Raw genomic sequence first — 6,000 nt, forward strand, 5'->3', positions numbered from 1 at the left:
CATTGGGGTACTGGACTTTGTTGTTTCTGAGGTGTTGAGTTTAGATTCTCTGGTAGCAAATGAGATTTTTTAATGAAAAACCATGAATCCACTCTCATACTGTATGCTACTAGAGAATCAAAACAAAACCCTGTACTTCATGGGTTGGCAACCCATGTGGGTGGTTGGCACCCTATGTGCACTACACCGCCACTTGCTCTGGGCCACCCCAGTGCCCCTCAAGTGGAGTTATGGGACTGCAGAAACCTCCATTATACCCTACAAGGAAAATCTGAAAGATGCATAACTTCATTAATTCTTTAAAAATCAGCCCTTTGCCAAATTCCTCTGAAAAAAATTGTGGTAGCTTCCTTGTACCAACTGGGTACTACCACCAACCACACTCCACTCTGGGCCACTCCCACCCCCACCCCCACGTGAAGCTATCCTTTTCCTGAAACCTCCATCTTACCCTATGGGGAAAATCTGAAAGACGTGCAGACTTCAAAAATTCACGAAAAACCAGCAGATTGCCCAATTCCTTTGATATTTTTGTGGTAGCTTCCACTCATTGGGCACTAACCCACTCTTTTGACCATGTGACCCATTTTTTAATCTGAATTAGTTTGGATTCAGATTAATTCAGATACAAAACAAAACTGGGGTGATTCAAAAGGCTTAATTTCAGACAAAATACAAAATGGGATTGATTCGGATTTGGTACAAATCAAAAGAGAATAAATACAAAACGTGCAACCCTACCAATTTGGACCAAATTTGGTATAGTTGTAGGGACACATAGGGACACCTCAAATGCATAGTTCGTGATGATGTTATCCACCCCAATTCAAGAAGACAGATGCATGGACATTTGAGGTGCAAGTGGGATTACTTGTGAACTGCCTAACTGATTTGGACCAAACAGTATGATTAGAGGAATAGTGCAAGGAATGTAGGCAGATTAGTTCTTACTGGAACAACTTGTTTCATTTTGTGGGGGACAAGCTAAACTGGGATTTGCTGATGACTGATAATAGTGAATTAACACCATAGTGAATTAACAGCAGGCATAGGAAAAACCTCAGTACTCCAGAGGTATTCCAGTACTTCAGTACTGCAGGGTTATTCTAGAAGTAAAATACATTGGATGGAAGGAGGAATGGCCCATGTTGGGCAAGATATGGGTCTTGGAAATGATCTAGGAAGTCAAGTGTCAGGAATATAGGAAGCTGCCTTATACTGAGTCAGACCACTGATCCATCTTAACTCAGTATTGCCTACACAGATTGACAGTGGCTTCTCCAAGATTGCATGCAGGAGTCTCTTTCAGCCCTGTCTTGGAGATACCAGAGAGGGAAGAGAATCTTCTGCATGCAAGCACGAATGTGCTCTTCCCAGAACAGCCCCATAAGGAGAATACCTTACAGTACTCACATGTGTAGTCTCCCATTCAAATGCAAACCAGGGTGGACCCTGCTTAGCAAAGGGGACAATTTTGCTTGCTGCAACAAGACCAGTTCTCCTGCCATAGACCAGCTCTCCTGGTCCACCTAGTTGCTTCCTGTACAACAAAGCAGTGTAGAGAAGAATATGGTTAAAATACCCCTGCTAAATGAGCAAAGAGGCACATTTGATTCTCTTATATTTAGCAGGGGGAGAGCAACTGTCTCTTTCCAACCCCAACACAGCATCCATGCAGTGGTGGTTGTTGATGTCTACCTTATGTTCCTTTTTAGATCATAAACCATTTTGGGACAGGGAACCACATTTATTTATGCATTTCTAGGTAAAATGCTTTGAGAACTTTTGTTGAAAAGCAGTATATAAATATTCATAGTTGTAGTTACTATCCTAGGACAATATAATTATCCGGAGTTAATACCTTGTTTCTAAATTAGAAGCTTTGGCTGTTCACTTACTGGTGACGCAGTTCATGTTTCATAATATGCCATGTTTTCCACCACAGATAGGTTAGGCCAGATGACATTGCGGAAGATCATCATGCAAGGATGAATGACTAAGAGCTTTGGCACAAGCAGTGTAGCTTCTCTTGGTTCAAGTTCATGTGTTACGGCAACTCACTTGTAAACTCTTCCCTGCTACAGGCTGTTTCTTCCAATCTGATCATTATAAGTCAAACAAATTAAGATGTCTGTCTTTTTGGAAGATGTTTTATGTGCAAAAAGAAATGAGCAACTCCTTCCATGGGAAAAAGTAATCCAACGGAAAGGGTTTTGACATGGTACCATTTGTTTTAGATAACCTTTTAATGCATCATAAACCTATATAATCCTTATGAAACCTGTGTTAATAAGGTGACACATGGCTTTGTTTCCAGATCACTTCTACCTCCCACAGATAGCCATTGTTCTGTTTTCCATCATGGTTATACCTGCAGGCTTTACAGAGTTGTTGAATCATTGCTTATTGGATCAAGATTTTTTCCATGTGCTTGTTTTCTTGCTTAATTTTCATCATGTGCTTTGTTTAGTCATCTCTCCCACATGGTGAAAGATGGCTTTCTTTCTTTATTGTGGACAGGTTCAAGCCTTATGTAATTACTAATGCCTGTGCTATATGTATTTCCTTAAACAGTCTGTACATAAAGGAGGCAGTCTGTGATGGAGGCAGGAGAACTACAAGACAGAGGGCTTGACCTATTCAATAAGTGGGGTGTCTGAAGATTTGCAATCATTATAGAAAGCTGTATTTTTTCAATAAGGGTGTCTGGATCCCCCCTGTTCTATTTCATAGTTCTTATCCAGGTTCCCTGTGCCTTGCAATTGGCTCCACTTGTCTTCCAATTTTAAAAAGAAAATGTATATAGTTAATTTTGGAATGGGTGCATGAACAGTTTGCTCTTGCTTTCATTTCAACTGGCCCTATCCACCTCCAGCACAGTACCTCCAGTGACTGTTCCAGTGATCTTATGTTGCTTTTTAGACTGTGAGCCTTTTGGGGACAGGGAGTCATCTTATTTATTTATTATTTCTCTCTGTAAACCACCCTGAGCCATTTTTGGAAGGGCGGTATAGAAATCAAATACATAATAATAATGATAATTTCCCTTTTTATTAATAACAATAACAACAACCTTCCCTTTTTGGGCAAGTTGATAGAGCGTGTGGTGGTGTCCCAACTGCAGAGGGTCTTGGATGATACGGATTATCTGGACCCTTTTCAATCTGGCTTCCGCCCCGGATATGGGACGGAAACTGCCTTGGTCGCTCTAGTGGATGACCTTCGCCGGGAGCTAGTCAGGGGGAGTGCGTCCCTGTTGGTTCTGCTGGACCTCTCGGCAGCATTCGATACCATCGACCATGGTATCCTTCTGGACCGCCTCTTGAGTATGGGAATTGGAGGTACTGTGTTGGAGTGGCTCTGTTTCTTTCTTGGGGGGAGGGTCCAGAAGGTGGTGCTGGGGGACTACTGCTCGGCTCCGTGGCCATTGGCCTGTGGGGTCCCGCAGGATTCGGTCTTGTCCCCCATGCTGTTTAACATCTACATGAAGCCACTGGGAGAGGTCATCTGGAGACTTGGACTGAGTTGTCAGCAATATGAGGATGACACTCAGCTGTATCTCTTCTTGTCACCTGATCCTAGGCAGGTGGTAGATGTGCAGCATCGGGGATTGGAGGCCGTGATAGGCTGGATGTGGGCTAACAAACTGAGACTGAATCCAAACAAGTCAGAGGTAATGTTGGTCAGTAGGAGAGCCAATCGGGATGAGGAGATTTTACCGGTTCAGGATGGGGTTGCACTCCCCTTGAAGGAGCAGGTATGCAGCTTGGGGGTACTACTGGACCCAGCTCTGCTTTTGGAAGCTCAGGTGGAGGCGGTGACCAGGGGTGCCTTTGCACGGCTTCGGCTAGTGCACCAGCTGCATCCCTTTCTCGAGACGGCAGATCTGGCCAGTTACCATGCCTTAGTCATGTCACGGCTGGATTACTGCAATGTGCTCTATGTGGGGCTGCCCTTGAAGAACATCTAGAAACTGCAGCTTGTACAAAATGCGGCAGCTAGGGTTCTCTCTGGAGTTGCCCGGTGTGATCACATCACACCTATTTTGAAAGAGCGGCACCGGTTACCAGTGTGTTTCCAGGTCAAATTTTAGGTGCTGGTTTTGACCTTTAAAGCCCTTAACGGTTTGGGCCCGGGATACCTGAGGGACCGCCTGCTCACAAGGGTTTCTCCCCACTTGAGATAATCTGAGGGGGGTCTGCTCGGTTGTCGTGCATGCGGGACAGGGCCTTCTCTGTTGCTGCCCCCAGGCTTTGGAATGCTCTCCATTGGCCATTGGCTCCTCGGACTCCGTCACAGTTTTTAGAAAGCTGCTTAAATCTTGGCTTTTTATCCAGGCCTTTACATGATTGTTTTATTGCTGCTTCTGTGTGTTTTTATCCATGTATAGTTTTATGTGTTTTTATATTACATATTTTAATATCAGATTTGTTTTTATATTTTTAGCTAAATACTTTTAACTCATTTTTATTATATGTGTTTTAACTTTTGTAAACCGCCTTGGGATTGTTTTTAATGAAAGGCAGTATATAAATCTAACAATAAATAAATAAGTCAATCAATCAATCAATAAATTTGTATGAACAATGATCAAAAATAACCCTTGAAGACAGATATAGTACTGGAATACGGAAGATTATAGATGCTACATCTTCCATTTAACTCACTACATATGTTGCTAAGAGATTTAAACATTTCCAAAATTACATATGTGGAAGTTATTAATTTAAACCTTTTTATGGTAGAAATTTTGTTCAGATTGTTCATATTAAAAAAAATTCTCCCTTAAGTGCTCTTGGTGGTCAGGTCTTGGGAAAATATGAACCTCTTGGGAGAGGGCATTTCAAAACACTGGGGCTGCTATAAAAAGGTCCTGCCTCTTGTGGAGGTCACATTGACCTCTGTTTGAAATGTCATTCAAAGCAGGGCCCCAGTTGCAGGTATTAAATGCAATGGAGACTTTCTATGGGATAATCTGGAAGAATTTTGGATATCTAGGGCTTTAAAGTTTAAATCAGCACTTTGAATACCATCTGGAAACCAAACGGCCGCTAGTTCAAATATTTCAAAATAGGTGCTAGACAAATATGCCAATGCAAAATGGTCAACAGGTGAGCAACAGCATGTGACATTAACTGGAGGGTGCTCCAGTGTTTTTAATACCTGTTTGGGATAGTGTGGATCCAAATGGAGCATTTTTCTGTCCCATCTGCGAGCAGTAAAAATGGGAGGCTTATTTGGCATTTATGAGAGAGGACAAATTTCCTCAAGTTTCCTGTCAGGGGAGCTTACCTCTAATTGTCAGCATAGGATATAGGGACATAGGAAGCTGCCACATACTGAGTCAGACCATAGGTCAATCTAGCTCAGTATTGTCTACCCAGACTGGCAGCAGCTTCTCCAAGGTTGCAGGCCGGAGTCTGTGAGAGAACTTGGAACCTAGACACTCTTCCCAGAGCGGCTCCATCCCCTAAGGGGAATATCTTACAGTGCTCACACATCAAATCTCCCATTCATGTGCAAACAGGGCGGGCCCTGCTTCGCTTGGGGGATGAGCCATGCTTGCTACCACAAGACCAGCAGTAGGTATCCTCTTCAAGTTTGTCCTCCCTTACAAAAACAAAAACAAAAAAACCCACCCCAAACTAGTTTACATTGGCAATAAGTGTCCTGGTGATGACATGTCCCCACCCCCACCAGAATTGCACCCCATGAATTTTATAAAAAGCACTAATGAAATTCTTCTGATCAGCCTTAGTTTGGGCTCAGTAAAGATGGATACATGTAGTTGTCTGGGATAATTTTCCCATGATGGTGGTGGGAGTGGGCCAGCCAATTCATTTGGTTGCAGGGCCATCCCTAGTGGGGAGCAGGTCTGGGGGCAAATCAGCATGTGCGGGGCCTCCTTAGCATTTCATATCATTACAGAATCATACTGACTGGTGACATACAATGTAAATAGTGTGAGTGAGGTTTTGGGACATGTCCAACCAGCTTGGA

Source organism: Hemicordylus capensis, chromosome 1 (genome assembly GCF_027244095.1).
Source record: "Hemicordylus capensis ecotype Gifberg chromosome 1, rHemCap1.1.pri, whole genome shotgun sequence".
Lineage (NCBI taxonomy): Eukaryota > Metazoa > Chordata > Lepidosauria > Squamata > Cordylidae > Hemicordylus > Hemicordylus capensis.